The following is a 12,008-nucleotide window of genomic DNA, read 5'->3' as shown; positions in this document are numbered from 1 at the left end:
CGCGCATTGCTCGATATGGCCGGTTCATCCAAGCGCCTGCTATAGCTCCGGCTTGGACGGGGCGTAGAGTGAATCCGATCACGACTGTATGAATATGCTTCCTGCTGAATCAGCGCGGTCCGGAGAAGCTCCTTAACCCGGCGCGTCTCTATCGCTTGCGGAGAGTCCCCTTCAACTGGGATAGCCTCTAATCGAGCGGCAGCTGCAACAAGGTTGTCCATAGGATTAGAATAATGACCTGGGGGCGTCTGGACCGGTGGAGGAATCACAATGTTCTGCTGAGGAGGTTCCATCAGGCGAGGTTGGACCGTCCCCCCTGGTCCTGGTGCCTCAATCCGGTTTGTCTCCAGGTGCTGCAGCGGATTACTGGGTCCAGCTCCTGGAGTGTGAAAAAGATTCCGGGGATCAAACCCTAACGGCAGGCGTGATCTATGCTTCCGCTTTAAGACCTCCTGTGATGCGTTCTGGTCAAGCATGAGCTTATAAGCCTGGGCGTCCAAAGCGGCCCGCTCTGCGACCATCTTGTCTTTTTATGTGGCCAGATCCGCTTTGGCTTGCACGATCTGCTCTCTCACATTTGCAATTTCTGCATTATGGGCCTCCTGATCCGCCGGATTGTCCTCTGCCATAAGCGCGGCTAGTGCATCAAACAGATCAGATAGAACTTGAACCGGCAGGCGCACAAGGCCTCCTGCCCCTGCTGCTGCTGCCACTGCTGATCCGGAGAGCATCGCTGCGGCGGTCGAAGAGTGATTTGCCGCCTGTGTGCCGGCCATGAATATTCCAACCCGGTTGACCTGGCCTGGGGGGTCCGGAATACTGTCGCCATCGGAACAGCCCCTAACCTGGTCGTCTTGTAACTGATATAGTGATTCGGTCTCTCTGGTCGAGGACTCGTCGCCGGAATAGACGACGGTCTCGCTACCGTGTTCTGACTCGTCCTCACGCCCTCCTCCGTGGATGACTCCAACGAAGGCACGCTTCACGGCTGGTTTAGCCTGGGTAGATCTCGCACGCTGAGCCATCTCGACGAGGTCGATGCAGATGTCCGGCTCAAGCCCCGGCTCACCGATCTTGCCGATGAAAACGTGTATGCTACCAAAGGGGACCCGGTACCCGTACTCAATCGAATCGGCCTCGGGACCCCATCCTGCGTCGTCGATGTAGATCTTGCCACGACGACTCTTGGTCATCTGGCCCACAGCATAGCCTTCGAGTCCTTTGAGATTGCCCTCCAAGATCGTCAAACCATCGTGTGATAGCCCCACGGTGGGCGCCAACTGTCGTGGATTTGTCACGGCAGATGTCCTAGCGAAAGGACTTAGTCGTGGAGCCATCGCTACGAGTTTACTTGAAGGGGTTAAAGCGGACACAAAGACACGAGGGTTTTATACTAGTTCGGCCCCTTCGATGAAGGTAAAAGCCTACGTCTAGTTGCGATGGAATTGATGTGGTCTCGATGGCTAGGGAGCAAACAAGCTTCGCCTAGACTCGAGTTGTGGTTGTCTCCCCTGAACCGCCGCTGGGTCGTCCCCTTATATACACGGGTGACGCCCGTCGGTCCATAGAGTCCCAACCGGTCCATACTCGTATCCCGGTTGGTATCTCTCTGTTCCTAACTTACAATACAAGTTACACATCAGGCCGGTTTACGGCTACAGGTTCTAAACCGACTACAGGCCTTGGGCCTTCATCTGTTTATACCACTAATGAAGTTAACCCGGCCCAAGCAGGCCAGTTCACGCCTAGTGGTAATATCCCCAACACCGCTAATTCCTCTTGAATTGCTCGCATGCGAGCTGGTGCTAGGAGTTCATCCCGCTTCTGAAACATCTAATTTTGAAGAAGGGGGTCAATACATATATATATGAATGAATGAAACTCAACACAAATGATGGTAATAAAATAAAATTGTGAATGTGTCTTTCTTTTCATTTTGTAATCTTGGTGTGCGTGCCAGAATATTGCATAAATAAACGAAGTTCAAAAATTGTTCCACACCCGTATTTACAAAGTTTACGTGATTAAGAAAAACATGATAACAAAATGGTATTGATAAATTGCGCTTGAATCACATAATGCAATGTGAACTACTATTCTGATTTCTGTCTGGTTTCTAATTCTGCTGCTTCTTGACATGGAGCGATGTGAGATCCTTTTCAAATGTTAGTCGAAATCAATACTTGATGGAACTGATTGAAATGCTAATCCATGGTGTTAGTAGACTCGATTTTACCAACTTGCATAGTGATGAAGGAAATATGCCCTAGAGGCAATAATAAAGTTATTATTTATTTCCTTATATCATGATAAATGTTTATTATTCATGCTAGAATTGTATTAACCGGAAACATAATACATGTGTGAATACATAGACAAACAGAGTGTCACTAGTATGCCTCTACTTGACTAGCTCGTTAATCAAAGATGGTTATGTTTCCTAACCATGGACAAAGAGTTGTTATTTGATTAACGGGATCACATCATTAGTTGAATGATCTGATTGACATGACCCATTCCATTAGCTTAGCACCCGATCATTTAGTATGTTGCTATTGCTTTCTTCATGACTTATACATGTTCCTATGACTATGAGATTATGCAACTCCCGTTTGCTGGAGGAACACTTTGTGTGCTACCAAACGTCACAACGTAACTGGGTGATTATAAAGGAGCTCTACAGGTGTCTCCAAAGGTACATGTTGGGTTGGCGTATTTCGAGATTAGGATTTGTCACTCCGATTGTCGGAGAGGTATCTCTGGGCCCTCTCGGTAATGCACATCACATAAGCCTTGCAAGCATTGCAACTAATGAGTTAGTTGTGAGATGATGTATTATGGAACGAGTAAATAGACTTGCCGGTAACGAGATTGAGCTAGGTATTGAGATACCGACGATCGAATCTTGGGCAAGTAACATACCGATGACAAAGGGAACAACGTATATTGTTATGCGGTCTGACCGATAAAGATCTTCGTAGAATATGTAGGAACCAATATGGGCATCCAGGTCCCGCTATTGGTTATTGACCGGAGACATGTCTCGGTCATGTCTACATTGTTCTCGAACCGTAGGGTCCGCACGCTTAAGGTTTCGATGACAGTTATATTATGAGTTTATGAGTTTTGATGTACCGAAGGAGTTCGGAGTCCAGGATGAGATCGGGGACATGACGAGGAGTCTCGAAATGGTCGAGACATAAAGATCGATATATTGGACGACTATATTCGGACATCGGAAAGGTTCCGAGTGATTCGGGTATTTTTCGGAGTACCGGAGAGTTACGGGAATTCGCCGGGGAGTATATGGGCCTTATTGGGCCATACGGGAATAGAGGAGAGAGGCCAAAAGGAAGGAGGCCTGCGCCCCCCCCTGGTCCGAATTGGACAAGGGGCGTAGCCCCTTTTCCTTTTTCCTCTCCCCCTCTTTCCCTTCTCCTACTCCAACAAGGAAGGAAGGAGTCCTACTCCCAGTGGGAGTAGGACTCCCCTTGGCGCGCCCCCTTCTAGCGGCCGGCCCCTCCCCCTTGCTCCTTTATATACGGGGGCAGGGGGGCACCTCTAGACACAAGTTGATCTTCGTGATCGTTCCTTAGCCGTGTGCGGTGCCCCCCTCCACCATATTCCACCTCGGTCATATTGTAGCGGTGCTTAGGCGAAGCCCTGCGACGGTAGAACATCAAGATCGTCACCACGCCGTCGTGCTGACGGAACTCCTCCCGACGCTTTGCTGGATCGGAGCCCGGGGATCGTCATCGAGCTGAACATGTGCCAAGAACTCGGAGGTGCGGAGTAACGGTGCTTGGATCGGTCGGATCGTGAACACGTACGACTACATCAACCGCGTTGTCACAATGCTTTCGCTGTCGATCTACAAGGGTACGTAGATCACACTCTCCCCCTCTCGTTGCTATGCATCACCATGATCTTGCGTGTGCGTAGGAAATTTTTTGAAATTACTACGAACCCCAACAGTGGCATCCGAGCCTAGGTTTATATGGTTGATGTAATATGCACGAGTAGAACACAAGTGAGTTGTGGGCGATATAAGTCATACTGCTTACCAGCATGTCATACTTTGGTTCGGTGGGACTGTTGACGAAGCGGCCCGGACCGACATTACGCGTACGCTTACGCGAGACTGGTTTTACCCCAACGTGCTTTGCACATAGGTGGCTTGCGGGTGACAGTTTCTCCAAATTTAGTTGAATCGAGTGTGGCTATGCCCGGTCCTTGCGAAGGTTAAAACAACACTAACTTGGCAAACTATCGTGTGGTTTTGATGCGTAGGTAAGATTGGTTCTTGCTTAAGCCCGTAGCAGCCACGTAAAACTTGCAACAACAAAGTAGAGGACGTCTAACTTGTTTTTGCAGGGCATGTTGTGATGTGATATGGTCAAGACATGATGCTAATTTTATTGTATGAGATGATCATGTTTTGTAACCGAGTTATCGGCAACTGGCAGGAGCCATATGGTTGTCGCTTTATTGTATGCAATGCAATCGCGCTGTAATGCTTTACTTTATCACTAAGCGGTAGCGATAGTCGTGGAAGCACAAGATTGGCGAGACGACAACGATGCTACGATGGAGATCAAGGTGTCGCGCCGGTGACGATGGTGATCATGACGGTGCTTCGGAGATGGAGATCACAAGCACAAGATGATGATGGCCATATCATATCACTTATATTGATTGCATGTGATGTTTATCTTTTATGCATCTTATCTTGCTTTGATTGACGGTAGCATTATAAGATGATCTCTCACTAATTATCAAGAAGTGTTCTCCCTGAGTATGCACCGTTGCGAAAGTTCTTCGTGCTGAGACACCACGTGATGATCGGGTGTGATAGGCTCTACGTTCAAATACAACGGGTGCAAAACAGTTGCACACGCGGAATACTCAGGTTATACTTGACGAGCCAAGCATATACAGATATGGCCTCGGAACACGGAGACCGAAAGGTCGAGCGTGAATCATATAGTAGATATGATCAACATAGGATGTTCACCAATGAAACTACTCCATCTCACGTGATGATCGGACATGGTTTAGTTGATTTGGATCACGTGATCACTTAGAGGATTAGAGGGATGTCTATCTAAGTGGGAGTTCTTAAGTAATATGATTAATTGAACTTAAATTTATCATGAACTTAGTCCTGGTAGTATTTTGCAAATTATGTTGTAGATCAATAGCTCGCGTTGTTGCTTCCCTGTGTTTATTTTGATATGTTCCTAGAGAAAATTGTGTTGAAAGATGTTAGTAGCAATGATGCGGATTGGATCCGTGATCTGAGGTTTATCCTCATTGCTGCACAGAAGAATTATGTCCTTGATGCACCGCTAGGTGACGGACCTATTGCAGGAGCAGATGCAGACGTTATGAACGTTTGGCTAGCTCAATATGATGACTACTTGATAGTTTAGTGCACCATGCTTAATGGCTTAGAATCGGGACTTCAAAGACGTTTTGAACGTCATGGAGCATATGAGATGTTCCAGGAGTTGAAGTTAATATTTCAAGCAAATACCCGAGTTGAGAGATATGAAGTCTCCAACAAGTTCTATAGCTAAAAGATGGAGGAGAATCGCTCAACTAGTGAGCATGTGCCCAGATTGTCTGAGTACTACAATCGCTTGAATCAAGTGGGAGTTAATCTTCTAGATAAGATAGTGATTGACAGAATTCTCTAGTCACCATCACCAAGTTAGTAGAACTTCGTGATGAACTATGATATGCAAGGGATAACGGAATCGATTACCAAGCTCTTCGTAATGCGGAAATTGACGAATGTAGAAATCGAGAAAAACATCAAGTGTTGATGGTAGACAAGACCACTAGTTTCAAGAAAAGGGTAGAGGGAAGAAGGGGAACTTCAAGAAGAACAGCAAGCAAGTTGCTGCTCAAGTGAAGAAGCCCAAGTCTGGTCCTAAGCCTGAGACTAAGTATTTCTACTGCTAAGGGACTGGTCACTGGAAGCGGAACTACCCCAAGTGATTGGCAGATAAGAAGGATGGCAAAGTGAACATAAGTATATTTGATATACATGTTATTGATGTGTACTTTACTAGTGTTTATAGCAACCCCTCAGTATTTGATACTAGTTTAGTTGCTAAGATTAGTAACTCGAAATGGGAGTTGCAGAATAAACAGAGAACAGTTAAGGGTGAAGTGACGATGTGTGTTGGAAGTGGTTCCAAGATTGATATGATCATCATCGCACACTCCCTATACTTTCGGGATTAGTGTTGAACCTGAATAAGTGTTATTTGGTGTTTGCGTTGAGCATGAATATGATTTGATCATGTTTATTGTAATACGGTTATTCATTTAAGTAAGAGAATAAATTGTTGTTCTGTTTACATGAATAAAACCTTATATGGTTACACACCCAATGAAAATGGTTCGTTGGATCTCGATCGTAGTGATACACATATTCATAATATTGAAACCAAAAGATGCAAAGTTAATAATGATAGTGCAACTTATTTGTGGCACTGCCGTTTAGGTCATATTGGTGTAAAGCGCATGAAGAAACTCCATGCTGATGGGATTTTGGAATCACTTGATTATGAATCACTTGATGCTTGCGAACCATGCCTCATGGGCAAGATGACTAAGACTCCATTCTCCGGAATGGAGCGAGCAACTGACTTATTGGAAATAATACATACTGATGTATGCGGTCCGATGAGTGTTAAGGCTCACGGCAAGTATCATTATTTTCTGAACTTCACAGATGATTTGAGCAGATATGGGTATATCTACTTGATGAAACATAAGTCTGAAACATTGAAAAATTCAAAGAATTTCAGAGTGAAGTGGAAAATCATCGTGAACAAGAAATAAAAGTTTCTACGATATGATCGCAGAAGAAAATATTTGAGTTACGAGTTTGGTCTTCAATTAAAACAATGTGGAATAGTTTCATAACTCATGCCACATGGAACACCACAGCATAATGGTGTGTCCGAACGTCATAACCGTACTTTATTGGATATGGTGCAATCTATGATGTCTCTTACCGATCTACCACTATCGTTTTGGGGTTATGCATTAGAGACAGCTGCATTCACGTTAATAGGGCACCATCTAAATCCGTTGAGACGACACCATATGAACTATGGTTTGGCAAGAAACCTAAGTTGTCGTTTCTTAAAGTTTGGGACTGCGATGCTTATGTGAAAAAGTTTCAACATGATAATCTCGAACCCAAATCGGAGAAGTAAATCTTCATAGGATATCCAAAGGAAACTATTGGATACACCTTCTATCACAGATCCGAAGGCAAGACTTTTGTTGCTAAATTCAGAAACTTTCTAGATAAGGAGTTTCTCTCGAAAGAAGTGAGTGGGAGGAAAGTAAAAAAAACTTGATAAGGTAATTGTACCTTCTCCCTTATTGGAAAGTAGTTCATCACAGAAATCTGTTCCTGTGACTACTACACCAATTAGTGAGGAAGCTAATGATGATGATCATGTAACTTCAGACCAAGTTACTACCGAATCTCGTAGGTAAACCAGAGTGAGATCCGCACGAGAGTGGTACTGTAATCCTGTTCTGGAAGTCATGTTACTAGACCATGATGAACTTGCGAACTATGAGGAAGCGATGATGAGCCCAGATTCCGCAAAATGGCTTGAGGCCATGAAATCTGAGATGGGATCCATGTATGAGAACAAAGTATGGACTTTGGTTGACTTGCCCGATGATCGGCAAGCAATTGAGAATAAATGGATCTTCAAGAGGAAGACGGACGCTGATAGTAGTGTTACTATCTACAAAGCTAGAATTGTCGCAAAAGGTTTTCGACAAGTTCAAGGTGTTGACTACGATGAGAGTTTCTCACTCGTATCTATGCTTAAATCTGTCTGAATCATGTTAGCAATTGCCGCATTTTATGAAATTTGGCAAATGGATAACAAAACTGCAATCCTTAATGGATTTCTTAAAGAAGAGTTGTATATGATGCAACCAGAAGTTTTTGTCAATCCTAAAGGTGTTAACAAAATATGCAAACTCCAGCGATCCATCTATGGACTGGTGTAAGCATCTCGGAGTTGGAATATACGCTTTGATAAGTTGATCAAAGCATATAGTTTTATACAGACTTGCGGTGAAGCCTGTATTTACAAGAAAGTGAGTGGGAGCACTACAACATTTCTGATAAGTATATGTGAATGACATATTGTTGATCGAAAATAATGTAGAATTATTCTACAAAGCATAAAGGAGTGTTTGAAAGGAGTTTTTCAAAGAAAGACCTCGGTGAAGTTGCTTACATATTGAGCATCGAGATCTATAGAGATAGATCAAGACGCTTGATAAGGTTTTTCAATAAATACATACCTTGACAAGATTTTGAAGTAGTTCAAAATGGAACAGACAAAGAAAGAGTTTCTTGCCCATGTTACAAGGTGTGAAATTGAGTAAGACTCAAAGCCCGACCACGGCAGAAGATAGAAAGAGAATGAATGTCATTCCCTATGCCTTGGTCATAGGTTCTATAAAGTATGCCATGTTGTGTACCAGATCTATTGTATACCCTACCACTGAGTTTGGCAAGGGAGTACAATAGTGATCTAGGAGTAGATCACTGGACAGCATTCAAAATTATCCTTAGTGGAATAAGGATATGTTTCTCGATTATGGAAGTGAAAAAAGGTTCGTCGTAAAGGGTTACGCCGATGCAAGTTTTGACACTAATCTAGATGAATCTAAGTCTCAATCTAGATACATATTGAAAGTGGGAGCAATTAGCTAGAGTAGCTCCGTGCAGAGCATTGTTGACATAAATATTTGCAAAATACTTACGGATCTGAATATAACAGAACCGGTGACTAAAATTATCTCACAAGCAAAACATGATCACACCTTAGTACTCTTTGGGTGTTAATCACACAGCGATGTGAACTAGATTACTGACTCTAGTAAACCCTTTGGGTGTTGGTCACATATCGATGTGGACTATGGGTGTTAATCACATGGTGATGAGAACTATTGCTATTAAATCACATGGCGATGTGAACTAGATTATTGACTCTAGTGCAAGTGGGAGACTGAAGGAAATATGCCCTAGAGGCAATAATAAAGTTATTATTTATTTCCTTATATCATGATAAATGTTTATTATTCATGCTAGAATTGTATTAACCGGAAACATAATACATGTGTGAATACATAGACAAACAGAGTGTCACTAGTATGCCTCTACTTGACTAGCTCGTTAATCAAAGATGGTTATGTTTCCTAACCATGGATAAAGAGTTGTTATTTGATTAACGGGATCACATCATTAGTTGAATGATCTGATTGACATGACCCATTCCATTAGCTTAGCACCCGATCGTTCAGTATGTTGCTATTGCTTTCTTCATGACTTATACATGTTCCTATGACTATGAGATTATGCAACTCCCGTTTGCCGGAGGAACACTTTGTGTGCTACCAAACGTCACAACGTAACTGGGTGATTATAAAGGAGCTCTACAGGTGTCTCCAAAGGTACATGTTGGGTTGGCGTATTTCGAGATTAGGATTTGTCACTCCGATTGTCGGAGAGGTATCTCTGGGCCCCCTCGGTAATGCACATCACATAAGCCTTGCAAGCATTGCAACTAATGAGTTAGTTGTGAGATGATGTATTACGGAACGAGTAAAGAGACTTGCCGTAACGAGATTGAACTAGGTATTGAGATACCGACGATCGAATCTCGGGCAAGTAACATACCGATGACAAAGGGAACAACGCATGTTGTTATGCTGTCTGACCGATAAAGATCTTCGTAGAATATGTAGGAGCCAATATGGGCATCCAGGTCCCGCTATTGGTTATTGACCGGAGACATGTCTCGGTCATGTCTACATTGTTCTCGAACCCGTAGGGTCCGCACGCTTAAGGTTTCGATGACAGTTATATTATGAGTTTATGAGTTTTGATGTACCGAAGGAGTTCGGAGTCCCGGATGAGATCGGGGACATGACGAGGAGTTTCGAAATGGTCGAGACGTAAAGATCGATATATTGGACGACTATATTCGGACATCGGAAAGGTTCCGAGTGATTCGGGTATTTTTCGGAGTACCGGAGAGTTACGGGAATTCGCCGGGGAGTATATGGGCCTTATTGGGCCATACGGGAATAGAGGAGAGAGGCCAAAAGGAAGGAGGGCTGCGCCCCCCCCCCCCTCTGGTCCGAATTGGACAAGTGGTGCAGCCCCCTTTTCCTTTTTCCTCTCCCCCTCTTTCCGCTTCTCCTACTCCAACAAGGAAGGAAGGAGTCCTACTCCCAGTGGGAGTAGGACTCCCCTTGGCGTGCCCCCTTCTAGGCCGGCCGGCCCCTCCCCCTTTCTCCTTTATATACGGGGGCAGGGGGGCATCTCTAGACACAAGTTGATCTTCGTGATCGTTCCTTAGCCGTGTGTGGTGCCCCCCTCCACCATATTCCACCTAGGTCATATTGTAGCGGTGCTTAGGCGAAGCCCTGCGACGGTAGAACATCAAGATCGTCACCATGCCGTCGTGCTGACGGAACTCCTCCCCGACGCTTTGCTGGATCGGAGCCCAGGGATCGTCATCGAGCTGAACGTGTGCCAAGAACTCGGAGGTGCCGGAGTAACGGTGCTTGGATCGGTCCGATCGTGAAGACGTACGACTACATCAACCGCATTGTCACAACGCTTCCGCTGTCGATCTACAAGGGTACGTAGATCACACTCTCTCCTCTCGTTGCTATGCATTACCATGATCTTGCGTGTGCGTAGGAAATTTTTTGAAATTACTACGAAACCCAACATTTGAGTCATGTCCGCATAGTCCTGGGGATCTTTTCGTCTTGAGTCTAAGATGGTTACTAGTACCTGCTCAAGCTTAATCTCTAGGAGAATATAGTGGTAACTGCACACGCATGCATAACTCATCAATTACATTACTATAACCTTGACTAATATATAAGGGAAACCGAATACGCACAAGAAAGTAACACTCACTTGAAGTTGTAAGGAAAGAGTATTATATCTTTGTTTTCATTTATTACCAACGATCGTAGCAAGTTGGCCTCGGTATCTGCGGCATGAAATTTAACCTGAGTTGCATCTATGAGATATGTGTTAATGAACCCAATATCACCGACTTGTCTTTTCTTCAATTCGGCGATCTTCACTCTGCATAATATAGTGAGGATGATTATAAATACATGCAATGAAAGAGCTGAGCTATATAGAGAGACTTAATGACAGAAGTAGTACTACTTACAGAGAGTAGCATGTGACCGTTGTTTTATCGAGGGCTAATTGATTGAAAAACTGAAAGAACTCCTCAAATGGAACAGGCAACAGTTCAATTCCAACGAGGTCATGCTCCTTTTTAACTTTCACATACAAAGTACTCCTCCCCCCAGAGTCTCTACTGATTTTCAAGTACCAATCATGCAATCTTCGCATCATCGTTGATAGCGATCTTTCATCTTTGACGAGAGGCTTCCCGTACTCGTATCTTTGTATCTGCACCTCCATGAAATCATAATGTACATCGTCGGGCAGGTAATCGCCAAGATTGCTATAACCGGGCACCATCCTCGGATCATTAGCGACATTGTCGCTAGGCACCTTGAGCGGGGGGCACGATTGCTTCGCTTGTTCGCCGAGCTGGGAAATTTGTTTCCCAGCTCGTCGTTCTTTTAGCCTTTGATCACTGACAGTACTTCCCGACCGCTCCGCTTCGGCAAATTCCTTTCCAATAACGCGCTCATAGTTTCCTTTCGACGGAGACTTGGGTGGTTTTGTCAGGGCAGCCAGAGTGCGCTTCGCTTTCACCGGATCTATCTTCTCCTTCGGAGGTGGATGTTTCTTTGCATTCACCCCTTCAAAGTTGTTCCTCACTTCTTCTCGTGCGATCTCGGCATTCTCCTCCGGGGTCCTCTCGTATGGTAACTTCTCTGGAGTCTTCAGAGAAGGACCGAATCTGTATTTCCTCCCGCCTCTGGCTATACTGCTAGACGCCGGC

This window comes from Triticum aestivum, chromosome 4A (genome assembly GCF_018294505.1).
Source record: "Triticum aestivum cultivar Chinese Spring chromosome 4A, IWGSC CS RefSeq v2.1, whole genome shotgun sequence".
NCBI lineage: Eukaryota > Viridiplantae > Streptophyta > Magnoliopsida > Poales > Poaceae > Triticum > Triticum aestivum.
This window is presented reverse-complemented; position numbering follows the sequence as displayed.